General features: G+C 45.0%; 1 non-coding gene across 1 annotated transcript; it reads right to left on the reverse strand.

Annotated features, from left to right (window-relative positions):
- Window positions 1-115: 115 nt before the first annotated feature.
- Window positions 116-246, reverse strand: LOC115801598 (small nucleolar RNA SNORA18). The gene has a single exon (XR_004021901.1). It is a non-coding gene; the product is annotated as a small nucleolar RNA SNORA18 (small nucleolar RNA).
- Window positions 247-19,903: the final 19,657 nt, after the last annotated feature.

The following is a 19,903-nucleotide window of genomic DNA, read 5'->3' on the forward strand; positions in this document are numbered from 1 at the left end:
GTTCAAATCATATTCACTCCTAAGCCATCACACCCTAGAATAGTACAGACCATTGGGATATGCCAATACCTAAGATTAAAAACGTTTGTTAGGTTTTTCATAGTTTACTTGGCAGCTCTGTCTTGTAGTTCTTTCCCACAGATCTAACAGGTAGTTCTATGAGTAAAGGAAACCACACCATTACTCTATGAGGCGTTTCCAATGGTGTAGGTTTACAGAAAAAGCCCCGTCAGGATAGACCTCAACACAAAGGTGTTTTTAAAAAGAAAGTTTGATAAGAAAATATACACAACCCGATTTTTATATCAGGAAAACAGTTGCTCTGGATGGGGGATGTGTAGAAGCAATTGATTCCTCTGGTGAACACAGCCTTTGGTTATAAACGCTGGAAGTCTTCTAACATGATGATACTATTCGTATTACCACCATTCTGGTATTTTTCTGTTGCCCGCTAGTTACCATCTCCACACATTCATCTACCACAGGGCTCATAAAGGGATCAGATCTCCGCAGTATTCCTCGGATATGTCTGCCACAGTTTAATTTCAATGATAACTTCTTTTCTATAAATTTTTTTCTTTTTTTTTTGGCCGTGCAGTGCGGCTTGCAGGATCTTAGTTCTACCAGGGATTGAACCCCTGCCCCCTACAGCGGAAGCACGGAGCCCTAACCACTGGACCACCAGGGAATTCCCCATAAATTTTTTTTCAAATAGGGAGGGTGAGCTTGGCTCATGGTATCTGCCCAGCGGCTCAAAATTGCCTCTACAGGATAACTTTTTAGGTTTTGTGAGCCACACAGTCTCTACACAACTTTGCAGTTGTAGCAAGGAAGCATCCATAGACAATGAATGAGTGTGGCTGTGTTCAACTAAAACTTCATTTGTCGACACTGAAATGTGAATTTCACGATTTTCACATGTTGTGACATGAGTAACAGATCTTTTTCCAATTGTTTAAAAATGTAAAAGCCATTCTTAGGTCCCCGGCTGCACAAAAACAGGCGATGGGCTGGCAATTGGGGTGTGTGTGTGTGTATATATGTTTATATATAAGAATATTTTAATTTGTGTCCTTAGAAACTGTAAAGACTATACACCATTTGGAAATGAGTCTGTACCAAACAATGGCCAGAGAAGAATCATCCACTCTATGCCTTCTCTTTTGTCTGGTTACTCAGAAATATGTTATCAGTTATAACTGTTGTTGCTTGTCACCTCACATTATTTTTATCCATGTATTCACCATAGCCTACTTTCCCTTCCACATAAATTCGAGACCACTTTTTCACATAGTGATAGGGCCGTTGGTATTTTATTCATAGTTGAAGTTAAAAGAAAGCAACTAACCCCCTTTAAAAAAAAATTTATTTATTTATGGCTGTGTTGGGTCTTCGTTGCTGTGCGGGCTTTGGCTAGTTGCAGCGTGCTGGGGCTACTCTTTGTCGCAGTGTGCGGGCTTCTCACTGTGGTGGCTTCTCTTGTTGCACAGCATGGGCTCTAGGTGCGCGGGCTCCAGTAGTTGTGGCACACGGGTTTAGTTGCTCCGCGGCATGTGGGATCTTCCCGGATCAGGGCTCGAACCCGTGTCCCCTGCATTGGCAGGCGGATTCTTAACCACTGCGCCACCAGGGAAGTACCCTCTCACTTGGTTTTGAATGCAGACTTTAAGATTTCTTTGGCCCGGGTCTGTAACGTCCCTGGGGAGAAAGAAACTCAGACAACAGAGTGAGTGGGAGCAGCTGGACAAGAATAAGAGTTAAATCATTGGAGCATGCAGGAGAGAAAGGAGTGAATGGAAAACCAATATGCCAATGAGAAGTGATGTGGGAGGAGGGTGTTTTGACTAGCAGGGAGACTCATCCCCACTATTTTAGAACAACACTTAAATCCAGTTTCTGTTTCTAGTTGGTTCTTAAACTATGTGGAAATAATAATACAGTCGTTTTCAGTAATAAATTATTATTAATAGCTCCTTGTTTGATGTCACCAACTTCCTTGAGTGCAGGGAGCTTGTCATGGTACGTGCCCAGTGTCTGGCACATCATGCCAATCGATAAATGGTGAATGAATGAGTATCGTGGCCCCAGATCTAAATAAGTCAAGATAACTGAGGAGCTGCTATGTTGGCTGTCACCAGCATTATTATTATTATTATTATTATTTTTTGCGATACGCGGGCCTCTCACCGCCGCGGCTTCTCCCATTGCGGAGCACAGGCTCCGGACGCGCAGGCTCAGCGGCCATGGCTCACGGGCCTAGACGCTCCGCGGCACGTGGGATCTTCCTGGACCGGGGCACGAACCCGTGTCCCCTGCATCGGCAGGTGGACTCTCAACCACTGCGCCACCAGGGAAGCCCTGTCACCAGCATTATTACATCTTGTTTTTTGTGTGGAATCCAAATGAAAGTAAGCTGAATGGAGCTGGGGGACCGAGGACCCTGGGCCCTGAATTTTTAAACATGCATTTTGTTCTTGGTGTATAGGCAGTGGAGACAGTGGAACAGGGTACAGGGCCGAGAAGAGAATGAAGTGGCCTCATTCCCTCCCTCTGATGTGCTGAGTCCTTCCAAGTGGGCTGGGCTCCTGGATTTTCAGAGCTGCTCTTCCTACCCCTGAGACCAGCTCACGGCTTAAGGTGTTGAGGTGGCCAATAAGGAACACATTGAAACCTTCCTCAGGGAGACATCAACCCATATAGGAAAGGCTGAGTGCTGAGAATGAGGTCCCTTTATCCTGCTGTGGAAGGAGCCTGGCAAGAGGAGTGTGGCCAGAGGGATAAAGGAGGAGCAAGGACAACTAAAGCCTCAGCCCCCTCTCTCTCACCCTTTTCCACCAATGTTTTGGCAACATTCCTAAAAGGCTTGTGACTTCCAATTCTGTTTGCACTCAGAACACCTGAAGTCTATGCTTGCAGGGGAAGAAAAACATATCTTTTTCCCACTACCCTCCTAGGTTCTCCAGTTGGGGCCCCGTCATTAGACTGGCAAGACAGATTAACAAGAGACAAAGAAACAGACTTTATTAACGTGTGTCATGCATACACAGGGAGAACTCAGATGAGTGACTCAAAGGAGTGGTTAGAACTTGGGCATATACAGCATCATAACAAAAGAATAATACATTTTTAAAGAAGTGACGAGACAAAAGGAAAAGGACTTTCTAGGCTGGCAAATTGTAGGAAAGTAAGTATATGGGAAAAACTAATGTGAGATAAGTGTTAGGTTTGTTATGTGGATTTCTTCTGGTGCCATCTCTGGGCTAAAGGCCTAGAGTTGTCTCTGGTGATTAACTTCTGTCCTTCCTGGTAGAGAAGGTAGGTGGGCACCTTTACAAATTTCTGTTCTGCATTTAGGCAACTAGGGGAAGGGCAGAGGGCTTTTCTTGTATCCACTTCTCATTCCCTTCAGCTCGAAATGATCAATATACCAAAGTGGCATATTTTAGGGTGGCATTTTCTGCTACCCTTCAATGTCTATATTTGGAGAGGAGTACTCCACAAAACACAGGTCGAAATCCTTAAATATGTCCAGGCTGAAAAGAGATGTCATTGTTGGGTAAAACCATCACAGATTAAAAAAGATGTGAGAAACATGAGCATTCTTCAGAGCTCTGGATAAGCAGATTTAGGTGAAAAACAGGCTTATATTTTCCCTCATGGGGCTACACATTTAGGAACCACAGAAGAGGTGAATTAGTTGAAGCTGTTCCCTAGGACGCAGCAATCTGGTTGGAGGGCAGGAGCTGAAGCTGTATTTGTGTAGTGCTTTACATAATAATGGTTGGCCTGGAATTCTCATTAGTGCCAGGCATTGTTCTATTCCTTTCAATGTACTAACTCATTTAATCCTCACACCTAAAAGAAAGGTACTGTTATCATCCCCATTTTCAGATGAGGAATTGAGGCAGGAAGAAGTTAGTGCCTTGCCCAAGGTCATATAGGGGTAAGCAGTAGAGCCAGAATGCCAACCCAGACAGACAGGCTCCAAGAGCCCAAATTCTAAAGACTCACTGTTCTGCCTCTACCAAGGTTACAGAAACATAATTATCTATATGGAAAAGAGCTATTGGAAAGCTTCCCTAAACCACCCCAGCACTGTCACTCAGTACACAACTCCAGAGGCTTTTTGGAAAATTCACGGGCAAGAGATGTCATGTTAGGAGGCATTGCAGGCCAGAGGTGCCACATTCATAGAATTCAATGTGAGTGATACCAGGAGGACACAACTTGGGGCTCTTGCCTGTGGCTCCCTGTGGTGCCTGCAGAATCCAGGGCTGGATCTGAAGTCTGTTTCAAGAAAGCATTTTTTACAGATGCAGGTCAAATTTCCTATTCACTGAAAACTTGTTTAGTCCTGAGGTAGGGCCTTATAGTGTCACCTTTAGGCCTTGGGCATGTAGAAGAGAGAAGGAAAAAAAGAAAAGAAGAAATAAAAGGAAAATAGGTTGGGGGGAAAGAAGCTGGCTAGTGGGGGAAGCAGGTGCTGACAATCTCTAGTCTCCAACGTTAGAAAAGAGCCTAAGGTCCAGGTGGTCTAAAGTTGCCCTCCACTATGGTCTGAAGGTTTGTGCTCCACCCAAATTCATATGCTGAAAGCCAAACCCCCAAAGGTGATGGTATTAGGAGGTGGGGCCTTTAGCAGATGCATAAGTCATGAGGGTGGAGCCTTCAAGAATGGGATTCGTGCTCTTATAAAACAGGCTCCACAGCGCTCCCTGGCCCCTTCCACCATGCAGGATACAAGGAGAAGTCCGCAATGAGGAAGAGAGTCCTCGTTCAACCACACTGGCACCCTGATCTTGTAACAGGCAAGAGCAAAATCTGACTCCATGTTGGATATGTTTCTTTGACTTTAACCTTTGCTTTTCGTTGCTTTTGTTATTATAATCATACATAATGGCCTGCCTCAGGGAACCCTGCCTACCTGTGAATGGCTGCAGAAAAGAAGAAACTAACACATCCCCTCCCATATGCTGGCCAAGCCAGGCAAAACTAATGGCCTTTTTACTTTACTTCCTCACCTCCTCTCCCTCTCTGCTCTATAAAAGAAACTGACATTCAGACCCAGATAAGATGGTTCTCTGGGGACACTAGTCTGCCATCTTCTCAGTCTGTGGCTTTCCTAATAAAGTCACTATTCCTTGCCTCAACACCTCGTCTCCTGATTTATTGGTCTGTCGTGAGGTGAGCAGAGTGAGCTTGGACTCAGTGACAATCTCAGACTTCCAGCTTTTAGAAGTATGAGGAATAAATTACTGTTGTTCATAAGCTACCCAGTCTATGATATTTTGTTATAGCAGCCTAAATGGACCAAGGCACCCTCTAATATTTTAAAGAGTCTAATGGACAAAAGGACTAAACTACAGGTGTACTTGTGAAATGAGGTTGGTAAGAGGGTGAAGCCCAATGTCTGGCATGACAAAGGCCAATCCCTTACCTTTCCCCTGTCTGGAACTTGGTGATAAATGTACTACTCTCTTAAATTGAAAGCTGACTCTCCCAAAATACCACAAAATAATCTGTTGGTAAGGCAAAACCGAGTTTCTTGCTTATTGGAGTAACAGAGAGAACGCCATTGATAAAGTCTTAGTAGAGTCTCAGAATGGGGGTGCAAAGGCAGGGTATTGATGGGAATTCTGGAGTCTGGTTTACAGGGGGTATTTCACTGTGGGGGGAGGCAGGGGTTGCTGAATTGAGATTAGGCATACTCTGTGGCAAAATAATTTGGGATTGGTGGGAAATATTTGCTAGGGAAGGGTTTCCTAGCTACTCTTGTTTGATGAGTCATTTTACGCTAAGGACACTTTGTCGGGATGTCTAGTTCCTGGGCAAGAGTTTCCTGGGTTAGTAAGGTCTTGTTAATGCAGACCTTCACATAGTGAAGTCAGGTTAATGTAAACAGCAAACTGTGTGGGTGAGAATTATTTTAGTGGTCATTTAACTCACGAAATTTGGCATATGGCACATGCTGTAGCCGATAGGAAAGGGGTTAGAATACAAGTTTTTTTCATTAGGGAAGAAGGGGCAGGAGATTTAAGAGGTAAGCAAATGTGCAAAGGCACAAATATCCCTGAAGTAAAGGTACAGTACTTTTCCTGCAACTAGATATGTAACCACCAGGTGGAGCTAGACCCTTATGGCAAGGCTATTCTTCCAAACGTGATGCTATGTTACAAGCATGATTTCCTGGACATAGAGTTAAGTATGAGGAATTAAAAACAGTTAAGTTGGGCTTCCCTGGTGGCGCAGTGGTTGAGAGTCCGCTTGCGGGTGCAGGGGACGTGGATTCGTGCCTCGGTCCGCGAAGGTCACACATGCCACGTCGTGCGGCTAGGCCCATGAGCCATGGCCGCTGACCCTGCGCGTCCGGATCCTGTGCTTCGCAACGGGAGAGGCCACAGCAGTGAGCTAGGCCCGCGTACCACAAAAAAAAAAAAAAAAAGAATGAAATAGAAAGTTAACTTCACTTATCAGATTGGCAAAATTTATTATTATTTTATTTATTTATTTATTATTGGCTGCGTTGGGTCTTCGTTGCGGTGCGTGGGCTTCTCACTGTGGTGGCTTCTCTTGTTGTGGAGCACGGGCTCTAGGTGCACGGGCTTGAGTAATTGTGGCACGCTGGCTTTAAAGTGCAGTCTCAGTAGTTGTGGCGCACAGGCTTAGCTGCTCTGCACCATGTGGGATCTTGCCGGGCTAGGGCTTGAACTGGTGTCCCGTGCACTGGCAGGCGGATTTTTAACCACTGCGTCAGCAGGGAAGCCCCGGAAAAATTTAAAAAGCTTGGGGGAGGAAAGAATACTTTACCTCTACCCTTCCAAGTTCTTGGTTGAGGAACCCCCCTCCCTCCAACATTAAAAAGATTAACAGGAGAAAAAACAGAAGTTTAATAACATATATACCTCCAGTACACATGGGGGAGTTCCAGGAAAACTCACCAAAATGGCTGAAGCTCTCACCTTAAATACTATCTCTAGCTAAAGATACAAAATGTTGGGGGTGTTGGGGACGCAGAGCTAGTTATGGGAGGTTTTCAGGCAAAACACAGTAAAAAGAGTAAGGTTTGTTATGCAGATTTAAGTCTGTGCTATCTCCATTGATAAGAGGTTTCTAGAGACTTGGTCATGCTCCTCTTCCTGGTACAGAAAGGGAGACACTCTTACAGATGGAGATTTCCCTTCAACATGCAAATTTCTCTTACAAAGGGTAACTTCTACTTGGTTTTCAGAGTTTTCCTGTGTCTGCTGTTTTTAAAAAGTAAGCAACTCAAGATAATCCTTATGTCAATGTAGGGGAGCAGAATTTGCCGCTTTAAAATATGTCTCATTGGCATATTTATTGTTTGGAGCTGGTTATTTTCTGAGGAACAGCAGACATGGGAAGGGCTCTGAAAACCAAGTAGGAGTTGCCCTTTTGTAAGAAACATTTACATTTGTGAGGGAAATCTCCATTTGTAAGGGTGTATCTTCTCTGTACTTGGAACAGGAAGAGGGTCAAATCTCTGGAAACTCTTAGCAATGGGAAGGCAATGACTTAAATCTGCATCACAATCACCCTTGTTTACTGTGTTGTTCCCGGTAGCTTCCCATAACCGACAGCCCCCGTCCTGAACGTTCTCTTTTGACTTTAGCTGAGGATGGTATTTAAGGTGAGGGCTTTGGCCATTTTGGTGAGTTACTCAGTTTTCCTGTGTCTCTGCCCTGTATACATGTTATTAATTAAATTTGTTTGATTTGCTCCTGCTAATCTGTCTCATGTCAATTTATTTCTTAGACCAGCCAGAAAAACCTAGCTGGGTAGAGGAAAATTTCTTCCTCCTCAATACCAAAAAGGCATATTTTGGGGTAGCATTTTCTTCTCCCCTTCACTTGATAATACACTTGATCATCAAGGCTGTGGGGGAAACAGACCCTCGTATGTTGTTGGTGTGAATACAAAAGGGAGGCAGGACTTCCCTTGTGGTCCAGTGGTTAAGAATCCACCTTCCAATGCAGGGGACACAGTTTGATCCCTAATCGGGGAACTAAGATCCCACATGCCTCAGGGCACCCACGCACTGCAACTACTGAGCTGACGCGCCAAATAAATAAATAAATATTTAAAAACACACAGATACACACACACACACACAAACCAAAAAGTAGGGCAATTTGTCAATATTGTAACAAAAGTACATATACATTTAAAATTTGACCTGGCCATCATGTTACCAAACCAAACTCAGGTCCACTCACCTGCCATGCAGCAAAGCCAATCTACTGATATCAGGTTGTGGTGGAGCAAAGTACAGCATTTATTGCAGGGAACCAAGCAAGGAGAATGGGCAGCCTGTGGTCAAAAGACCCGAACTCCCGATGTCTTTCAGGAAAGGGTTTTTAAAGGCAACATTTGGGGTGAGGATTGCAGCTCATGGAATTTCTTCTGACTGGTTGGTGGTGAGGTAACAGGGTGATGTTTCAGGAATCTTTTTTTTTTTTCCCACTCTATGTGGCTTGCAGGATCCTAGTTCCCTGACCAGGGAATCGAACCTGTGTCCCCTGCTGTGGAAGCGCAGAGTCCTAACTCCTGGCCTGCCAGGGAATTCCTGATGTTTCAGGAATCTTAATCACCAACCTTCTGGTTCCAACCAGTCTGGGGTCTATGTGCTTGTAGTCAGCATGTAGTCACCATCCTATACCTGGGGGCGGGGGGGGGGGGGGGGAGGGGGGGAGGGGGTCCTAGTTTCTGCAGAACAACTCAAAGATATGCATCAGATTGTTATCTACTCCCTTGAGGAGGAAATAGAACACTGTTCTGTGGCTGAAATATTGTTAAGCAATCATAACTTTTCTTGCTTGACTGCTTTTCCTTTTTTCTGCATCCCCTCACTTCCCTAATAAGTAACTGTTTGAGTCTGCTCTTTGGAACTCAGAGAAAGCCTAAGGGACTAAATCCTTTTTCTGCAAACAAGAAACAGGGGACAAGGAGGACTTTTTGTACCTGGGAATTCCCTGCAGGGTCCTGCTCATTTTTCAATCTCCTCCTTTTCTTTGATACTTCTCAATCCTGAGGGGAACAGGGGTGGGACAAGAAAGTGAATAAAGTTTTGGATTGAGACGTTAATCATAAACTGAGCAGGAGAATTCAGTTTTAGGGGAACTCGGTTTCAATCCCATTCAAATTCAATCTAGGAATTTACCCTGAAGATATACCTCTAACAGTATGAAAATAAATGTAGGGACTTCCTGGGTGGCGCAGTGGTTAAGAATCCGCCTGCCAATGCAGGGGACACGGGTTCGAGCCCTGGCCCGGGAAGATCCCACATGCTTTGGAGCAACTAAGTCCGTGCACTACCACTACTGAGCCTGTGCTCTAGAGCCCGTGAACCACAACTACTGAAGCCCGCACGCCTAAAGCCCGTGCTCTGCAACAAGAGAAGCCACTGCAATGAGAAGCCCAAGCACCGCAATGAAGAGTAGCCCCCGCTCACTGTAACTAGAGGAAGCTCGTGCAGCAACAAAGACCCAACACAGGCAAAAATAAATAAATGAATTAAATTAAAACAAAAAACAAAGAGCATTTGTGGAATAGAGATTTATATAGTAGTCAGGAAGGGCCTTCTGGAATAAATCAACTAAGTTAGAAATAAGCTGGGCAATAAAACTTTGGTGTAGTCTTCAATCATTTGTGTTTTCTTTTTTTTTTGCGGTACTCGGGCCTCTCACTGTTGTGGCCTCTCCCTTTGCGGAGCACAGCCTCCAGACGCGCAGGCTCAGCGGCCATGGCTCACTGGCCCAGCCGCTCCGCGGCATGTGGGATCCTCCGGGACCGGGGCACAAACCCGTGTCCCCTGCATCGGCAGGCAGTCTCCCAACCACTGCGCTACCAGGGAAGCCCCCATTTGTGTTTTTACAAAGCAAAACTTGACAAGTTAATGTGTAACTTCAGAATTTAGGCCCTAATTAATTGCAACTAGTAAATGAAACGTTTGTACCTTAGAGCAGCACTATCCAATAGAAGCATAATGCAAGCTGCATATGTGATTTAAAATTTTCTTTTAACCTTATATAAAAAGTAAAAAAAAAAAAAGTGAAATTACCTTTAATATATATGTGTGTGTGTAGCCAAAATGTTATTATTTCAATATGTAGTCAATGTAAAAAATTTCTTTTCTTGCTTAGTCTTCAAAATCCAGTGTGTATTTAACACTCACATACAGCTCAGCTCAATTTGTATACTATATATTCATCATAATTGTTGATGTTCCATTTAGATTTCATAAAATTTATAGTGAAAAAGTTGTTCCAAACATAATTAAAAATATACTGTGAATTCTCTGGCAGTCCAGTGGTTAAAACTGCCGAGGGCCTGGATTTGATCCCTGGCCAGGGAACTAAGATTCTGCAAGCCGTGTGGTGTGGCCAAAACAAACAAACAAACATCCTCCCAAAACCCACCCAAGATGCAAATAAAGACGAAGACTTACATTAATATATATGTATATATATAGAGAGATAGATATAGATAGATAGATATTTAAAAGTTTCCGAATAACTGAAGTTTAAATTAATTAAAATTAAATAAAATTAAACATTTGGTTGTGTTAGACACATTTTAGGTGCTCAGTAGACACCTGTGACCTGTGGTTACAGTATTGGACAGCCCGGAAGGAAAGAATGAGATAATCCTTGGGGGAGCCTCTTGGATCATGCTTGTGTGTGACCTTGAAGCCACATGCAGTCATCCTTTCGCCTTATTTGCAAGTTTTAGATTTTTTTTTTTTTTTTGAGGTACGCGGGCCTCTCACTGTTGTGGCCTCTCCCGTTGCGGAGCACAGGCTCCGGATGCGCAGGCTCAGCGGCCATGGCTCACGGCCCTAGCTGCTCCGCGGCACGTGGGATCTTCCTGAACCGGGGCACGAACCTGTGTCGCCTGCATCGGCAGGCGGACTCTCAACCACTGCACCACCAGGGAAGCCCTTAGATAATTTTTGTTAAGAGTTCTGAGGTACATCAATTACCTTGATTTTTTTAAAAAATTACCTTGATTTTTAAAAACAGCTTTATTGGAATAGAATTCACATACCATACAATTCGCCCACTTAAGGTGTACAGTTGAATGGTTTTCAGTATATTCACAGAGTGTGTAACCATCAGCACAGTCAAGTTTAGAACGTTTTCATCACCCCCAAAGAAACCCCATACCCATTGCAGTCACACCCCATTTCCCCTAACCCTGTTGGCCCTAGATAACCACTAATTTACTTTCTCTCTCTATTGATTTGTCTATTCTGAATATTTCATATAAATGGTTCATCCATTTTGCAGCATGTATCAATATTTAATTCCTTTTTATGACCAAAAAATATTCTATTTTATGGATTTGCCATATTTTATTTATCCACTTATCAGTTGATGGACTTTTGGGTTATTTCTCTGGATTTTGTATGTTGACTGAGCAATGGACATTGTCAGCCAGGTCACTTATGGGGCTGCATTCAGCTGGGAACTTGGCAGGGGCTCCTTGGCTCTCCTCCATGCCTCTCTCTCCAAGTTGTGTCTCACCCTCCATGACCCCTGTTTCTCCAACAGGATAGCTTGGACTTCCTTATCCATGGAGGCTGAGTTCCAAGAGAGCAAAAACAGAAGGTGCCACTTCTTAAGGGCTAGGCTACACCTACATGATTTCTGCTATATTCTATTGGTCAAGGAGGTGACATTGACAGAATTGGAGAGAGGGGAAATAGGCTGCACCTCTGATGGGAGGAGGGATATCCTCATGTAATCAATGGGGAAGGAATGTGGGTGACATCTTTGGATTCTGTCTACCACACCCACATTTACCAGTGTTTTTAAAATTAGGTGGGGCCATTTGACTAGTTGTGGACAATGGGCTGTCAGCAAAGGTGACACATTTCATTTCCAGGCTAAAGCAAAGAAAAGCCTGCAAGATGCTCCAGATATATCATCGGTTCTGCAACCAAGAAGCCCTCATGTTGAAATTACTGTGAGCTGCTCCATGGATGACAAATATTTTGCAGTCACCTGGACCTGCAGGTGATTGCATTAGCAAGCAATATACCTCTGTTGTGCTAAGCCACTGAGTTTGGAAGCTGTTTGTTAGGGAAATATAATGGAGCCCATCCTGATTAAAACATATGGCTTATGTCCTTACCTCACCCCTAAACCCAATGCTGCTGCAGCTCTGACTTCCGGCTGCCTGCCTCATCTACTGAACCTGCTTTTGTGCTGTTGCTTCTGATTTCTCTGGGTAAACTTGCCTAATATAGCTTGACTCTGGGACCTCCCACCCTTAGTGGCTGGTGTACCTGGATTGACCTTGGATGCTCCCTGGGACCTGTTGTAGGGTCATGGAGAAAAGAGGGAATTTCAGCAAGGTAATTGAAGGTCCTCATGGCTTCAGTTTAGACTTAACTGCAAAAACCAAAAAACTATAGGCAAAGGGAGGCTGTCAAGAAGTTTTTAATCTGAAGAGTGAGCTGGGGAAAAAAAAGATTTGAAGAATAATTCGCTGACGAGAGCAGCGTATATGTCTGTGATATTGTGACTTGTAATAAAAAAATATATATATATATTTGGTCTTCATCTCCATTTCTGGCACAGAGTTCTAAAACCCTTGGAATTTCCTGAATGATGAGGACAATAAAGATGTCTTTTGTTATGTGAATGAGGTGAAATTTGGACCCCACCTAGGGATAGGGGCTGGTTGGCTGGAGAACCAACTCTGTGATTAGAGGTTTGGAACTTTCAGTCCCACCTCCCTTTACCCTTAGGGAGGGGAGAGGGGTTGGAGGGTGAATCAACCAATGGCCAACGATTTAGTCAATCAAGGCTACGTGATGAAGCCTCCATAAAAACCCAATAGGAGAGGGTTCAGAGATTCTGGGTTGGTGAACAAGTGGAGATTCCAGGAGAGTGGCGTGCTCAGAGAAGGCATAGAAACTCCGTGCCCTTTCCCCGTACTTACCCTATATATTTCTTCTATCTGGCTGTTCCTGAGTTATATCCTTTCATAATAAACAGGTAATCTAGTAAGTAGAATGTTTCTCTGAGTTCTGTGAGCTGCTTTAGCAAATTAATTGACTCCAAGGAGTGGGTCATTGGAACCTCTCATCTATAGCCAGTAGGTCAGAAGTACAGGTGACAATCTGGACTTGCAACTGGTGTCTGAAGGGGGGCGGAGGGGGCAGTCTGGTGAGACTGAGTCATTAACCTCCTGGTAGATAGCATCAGAATTGTGTTGAATTGTAGGACACCAGCTAGTGTTGAAGAATTGCTCGGCAGTGTGGTCAAAAACCCGCCTCCCCCACTAGAATTGGGTCAGAACTATTTTTTAAAAAGATATTTTTCTATTTATTTACTTATTTTTGGTTGCGTTGGGTCTTCATTGCTGTGCACAGGCTTTCTCTAGTTGTGGAGAGGAGGGCTAGTCTTTGTTGAGGTGCGTGGGCTTCTCATTGCTGTGGCTTCCCTTGTTGCGGAGCACGGGCTCTAGCTACGCGGGCTTCAGTAGTTGTGGCATGTGGGCCCTAGAGCGCAGGCTCAGTAGTTGTGGTGCACGGGCTTAGTTGCTCTGCGGCATGTGGGATGTTCCCAGACCAGGCAGGGGTCGAACCTGTGTCCCTTGCATTGGCAGGCGGATTCTTAACCACTGCGCCACCAGTGAAGCCCCTGTGTTGTCATATTATTCATGTTCCCCACAGTGGGGGTCCTGGTGCTTAGTCAGAGCCCAGGCAGCAAGGATGGTGGAGCATTTTAAGGAGCTAGATTTAAAATGGCGGCAGAAGAGCCCATTCCTTTAATTTTCAGATACTTTGACTTCTTGGGGCCTTAATTGCCCTGGAGAGACTACCCCTTTTAGGGTTAGCTAATTCCTAGGGGTAGCAAACAACTTGTTTGTAAGCATTCCTTCCTTGTGCAAACGAACCAATCCAGAGCCCATACCCTCAGCCACCTGTCTATTATGCTCTTTCACTCTGGGCCACTATCCACCTGCCCTAATCACCCAGGGTCAAGTACCAGACAACTAGGGACAGCCCCTGTGCCCCAGAGCCCGCTGAACTTATTCAAACTAGCCAATCCTAAACCTGCTTATGCTGCCTTGCCTCTTCCTTCCTGTGGAAACCACAATAAAGGCTCTTGTGTAAGTTTTCCCCTCACTCCCTCTGCCTCCTGACTGACCCTGGTTCTTCCCTGTGTGGGCCCCCCACCCCTGTGGTATGGCATTCCCCCCCCCTTGGGAACTGTGAGTATAACTATCTCTTTTTTTCTTCCAGTGTTTTTGAGATATAGTTGACATACAGCTCTGTATAAGTTTAAGGTGTACAGCACGATGATTTGATTCACATACATCCTGAAATGATTATCACAATGATTCTAGTGAGCATCTGTCATCTGATATAGGTTCAAAATTAAATAGAAAAAAAGAATAAAAATATTTTTTTCTTGTACTGAGAACTCTTAGGATTTACCCTCTTAACTTTCATAACATACAGCAGTGTTAATTATATTTATCATGTTGTGCATTACATCCCTAGTACTTCTTTTTTTCTTTTAATTTAGGAAATTATTTTATAAGTCCTTCTGACTCAAAATCTGAAAGATATATTTTTTTAATTGATAAGTATGATGATATAAAAAGAACTTTCCATGAAACCTTTAGGCAATGGAATCACCACCTCAAGCAAAGCCAAAGCCAGATATCCAACAGGAGAAAATGTTCACCGCTTCCATTCCAAAGGGCCAGTCCCCTGAATGTGTAAATTGCAGATCCAGGCCCTTAGGATAAAGCCCAACCGAGAACCCAGGAAGAAAAGGGCCGAAGACCCCCAACAAGGAGTTAGTTCACAGAGAGAAAATAAAGGCAACTCTGAAACAGGAGAGGACACTCAACCTTATTTACCCAAGATTAGAAAACTGCAAATCCAAACTACGCTGAGGTACCATTTTCACCTATGAGATCGACCCCTCCCCCTTTCCCCACCCCGCACCAAAAAAGCATTCCCAAATTTGATGCCACGTGGGATTGTTGGCAAGGCTGGGGAAAGAGGCGCTGCCAGAGAACGCCTGCCCTGCTCTTCCGGTTACCGTCCCTGATCTCCCGAGCTTCAAGGATCCGTTGCAGTGAGGGTGGCTGGCACCGCGACGGCCCTGCACCACCGTGAGGGCACAAGGGCACCCGACCGGCCTCCGCAGAGCGCCGTGCACGGGAGCCAGGCACCATTCGCAGGCCCTTCAGTCCGTACACGTCGATTTGAGCAAATTCCGCGGGAGTGAATCACGCTGAGTAAACGGAGATGCTAAAGTATTGATTTGCGACGGGCAGTGTTGCATTCCAACGACTGTCACCCAGGACATCCGTTCTCAGGACGACCCCACCCCTCCACCCCAGGGGAGCCGAACTGTTGGGCAGAAGACGGGCGGGCGAACACCGACGCGAGCAGAGCGGCCCCGAGCAAGGAGGGGCGAGGGGGTGCGGTGGTGGCTGAAGAGCCGCCGTAATCATGGCTTGTGCCGGGCACTGGCTAAGCGTGTAGGAGGCACTCCTACTCATTGAACGGTTGTTGAATGTGCAGTGCGTGCGGGGGGAAGAGTGGTGGACAAAAGCAAGTTCTTGATTTCTGGGACTCGAACCGTGAGAGCTGCTACTGTATCACCGCTCCCTTCGCATTCTCCGGCTGCCGCCCCTGTCCCCGGTCTGCGGCACGAAGTGCACCGGCCAAGAGGCCAGGAGGCTGGCTCCCGGTCGGGCCTGGGCTCCGGGCGCGAGGAGGCGGTCCGGAGGGTGGAGTCCGCTCGCGGTAGCCGCGCCTCCTTGGGGGACAGAAGGCGGAGCATGCAGATTGGAAATGGCTGTTCGGCGCGGGAACGACGGAACAATCAAGTGCACAGAATTTCTCCTCACAAAGGTAGAGAACAGAAAGTCTGCACAGGAGTCCATGGTAGCACTGTTGACGACGCAAAGGGAATCAGACAAGGAGTGAGGATTAGGGTGCTCACCGTACCTGTATAGGGATGAAGGAAGGACCGCAACTGCCAGAGGCGACAAGTTGGTGTCGCCTCTCAGTATTTCCGTTAAAATCAAATGTAGTAGTTGTTTGTATTAATTTAGCCTGTGGTAAGTTTTGTGTCGGAAAATAACACCTTAAATGAGTTTTTAAAACCGAGAGTCAGAACGGAGAGCCGTTTTCGTTTGTTCTGCGCACCGGGTTTTTCTTGCGCTGTTGTTGCAGACAGTACGTTTCCATATGGGGGGTGATTCAATTGTATGAAGATTAACACTTGTGGTGTTGTCTACTAATCGCCTTTTTTCCCACGGGGCTCTTGACCATGGTTTGTCTTGTTTTTCTGTAAACAGTGGAGTGAAGAGAAAGGCTGGTAGGAGTAGTTGCCTTAAAACTACTTGTTCATTGAGTAGAAGCGCTGCTGCTGTCGATGGACCGTAAGGCGGGAATGATTTTGTCTTTTTCTAGGTATGTGTTCAGTGACTCTCATTCTGCAGAACTTAAGTTCCTTTGCCCGCTTCTCGTTTTGTGAGTTTCACAGCAGGAAAACTCTTCTATCTTTTTTTCCTGAAGGAGGGACTTCTGATGGAGTCGTATGAAAATGATACAGCATTCTGCCATGGGGGACAGCTGAAATCGGCACGCAGCTTTACTGGTTACTCACAGTCTGAACGAGAAAGACGTGGTTGCCGAACAAGGAACTCCGGACACGGAACTCGGGAGACGGAGAAGCTTTTCCACCAACAAGGCGCTGCAGGGTCCTGCTCCATTTTACGGTTGTGAACTTTCACGTTAGCATTCTGTACATCTGTGAAATGCTAGTTGCGAAGTTTTTTTTTTTTTTTTTTTTGCAGAAAACTGTAAGATTCTTACATATAGTTTTACTTTCTCCGTGAAAGAAAGACTGTGTTCAGTAATTTATATTTTTAGTATCCTTATTTTGGAAAGATCCAGTTAGTTAATGTATCTCCATCAAAACTCTTTTTTTTTTCTTGAATTTTACTTTATTTTTTCATACAGCAAGTTCTTATTAGTTATCTACTTTATACATATTAGTGTAAATATGTCAATCCCAATCTCCCAATTCATACCACCATTAAGTTATACTTAACCTAGAGTATAACTATCTCTTCAATGACAGTTGTCTCCTCATCTATTGGCCTTGCCATACCTAAGTAGTAATAAAACATGTATTTTAAAACAGGGGCTGGTGTTTCATGTTGGCTTCTCTGGTTGTAGACACTGAAAGGAAGATTGAAGTACAAGACGGTCTTTGGAATCTATACCTGTGAAGGAAAAAAAGGGCGGTGATAGCAGGGAATGGAGACAGGCAAGGTTTAAGACTTTTTTAAAAAAAATTTATTTCTTTGTTTGGCTGCGTCGGCTCTTAGTTGCAGCGCGTGGGATCTATCTTTAGTTGCAACATGTGAACTCTTAGTTGCGGCATGTGGGGCCTAGTTCCCTGACCAGGGATCGAACCTGGGCGCCCTGCACTGGGAGTGTGGAGTCTTAGCCACTGGACCACCAGGGAAGTCCCAGTTTGACTTTTAAGTGACATTTAAAAGGCAGAATCAGCAGGATTTGAACCAAGTCTTCCAACTCAGCTTGAATGGATGGTTAGTACTGTTCTTAGCCCCAGACAAGTGATCTCCTGCTCAGGATGCTTTAGAAGGCACCACGCTAGTCTCCGTGGCAGCGCCCATCTGTACAGGGTGAGGAGTCCACGGATCCATCTTCCCTACCAAAGGAGACAGCCTGTCTGCAGAAGTAAAGAAAGAGTAAAAGAAGCAAAAAGAAGATGAAGAGAGCAGCTGAGGACCTCACCTGAGCCTGTACTTACCCCATCATGCCCCTGACTCCACCTCTGGATCTCCTGGTCACATAGCTGATAAATTCTACTTTATTTGCTTATGGTGGTTTTTGAGGTAGATTTATATCACTTGGAATTGAAAGATTTCTGACTGCTATTAACAGCACAATATGTTGAAGCAGAGGATGGAAATGTACTTCATTTTAATGTAGGCAGACAGCTGGATCATGGAAACTAAATGTTGAGATTAAGAACAGACAACCGATCTTCTTTTTTGTTTTTTTTTTTATTCCATACGCGGGCCTCTCACTGTTGTGGCCTGTCCCGTTGTGGAGCACAGGCTCCGGACGCGCAGGCTCTGTGGCCGTGGCTCACGGGCCCAGCCGCTTTGCGGCATGTGGGATCTTCCCGGACCGGGGCACGAACCCGTGTCCCCTGCATCGGCAGGCGGACTCTCAACCACTACGCCACCAGGGAAGCCCAACCGAGCTTCTTTAACATAGAAACCATATATATATATATTTTTGGCTGAGCCACACGGCTTGTGGGATCTTAGTTCCCCAACCAGGGATTGAATCTGGGCCCTCGGCAGTGAAAGTGCAGCATCCTAACCACTGGACCGCCAGGGAATTCCCTAGAAACCATATTTTTTTCATCTTTATATCCTGGCATCTATTAGGACACCTAGGTCATAGAAGATAGTATATGCTCTTATACAGAGCACGGCCTAGAAGGAGAGATGCAAACTCTTGGGTTAGGAAAAACATCTGAATAGGCAAGTTTTGCTGTGAAAACCTTGCCTAGAGAGGAGATGATGCAACAAAGAAGAGTTAGGCTTCCCCGTACAAGACAACATTGGGAAGTTGGCAATTGGTTGATGTGGGAGGCTAGGGAGAGGCTGTTATAGGTCTGGGAGCCAGAGGCGGGGTCTCTCTTCTGAGGGGGAAATTCAGCCAGTAGGAAGTTCCTTGTTGCAGGAATGCAGAGAAACATGAGAGCAGAGATGCCTAATTCCCATTTTTATTTATTTTTTGGGCTATGAGGTAATTCCTCTGTTATCCAAAACCTTCTTCGGTAGCAATCTACACAACTGTCTTGGATTGGTGATGTTTTGCAGATGAAAGAGGGGGCTCCATACTTGGTCCTACATACAGAGGAGAGAAGAAAACAGCGTGGGAGGAAAGATGTGAGAGAATTCAGCTAGAAAAGGAAGTCAAAGCCAGAGGTGACCATGAGGAGCCCCTGGGAATCCCCTGAAATCTCAGAGAGGGTACTGGGTTTTTCACAGTATGTAAGGCAGGAAATTGAGCCAATGGATTTTTTTTTTTTTTTTTCCAGTTTTAGACGAAAGAGTGTCCAATGAAGGTTGGAAGACTTGGACTTGGGGACATCCTGACTGGAATGTCTTACACATTCATTTGGCTTACACATTCATTTATTTTTTATTTAAAAATTTTTTTTTAATTTTTTAATTTTATTTTTTTCTACAGCAGGTTTTTATTAGTCATCAATTTTATACACATCAGTGTATACATGTCAATCCCAATCTCCCAATTCATCACACCCCCACCGCCACCCCCCACGGCTTTCGCCCCTTGGTGTCCATGTGTTTGTTCTCTACATCTGTGTCTCTATTTCTGTCCTGCAAACCGGTTCATCTGTACCATTTTTCTAGGTTCCATATATATGCATTAATATACGATATTTGTTTTTCTCTTTCTGACTTACTTCACTCTGTATGACAGTCTCTAGATCCATCCACGTCTCAACAAATGACCCAATTTCGTTCCTTTTTATGGCTGAGTAATATTCCATTGTATATATGTACCACATCTTCTTTATCCATTCATCTGTTGATGGGCATTTAGGTTGCTTCCATGACCTGGCTATTGTAAATAGTGCTGCAATGAACATAGGGGTGCATGTGTCTTTTTTTTTGCGGTACACGGGCCTCTCACTGTTGTGGCCTCTCCCGTTGTGGAGCACAGGCTCTGGACACGCAGACTCAGTGGCCATGGCTCACAGGCCTAGCTGCTCCATGGCATGTGGGATCTTCCCGGACTGGGGCATGAACCCGTGTCCCCTGCATC

The sequence above is a fragment of the Delphinapterus leucas genome, chromosome 1 (genome assembly GCF_059928025.1).
Source record: "Delphinapterus leucas isolate spDelLeu-1000000601 "Yukka" chromosome 1, BTC_Dleu_Yukka2, whole genome shotgun sequence".
NCBI classification, from domain to species: Eukaryota; Metazoa; Chordata; class Mammalia; order Artiodactyla; family Monodontidae; genus Delphinapterus; species Delphinapterus leucas.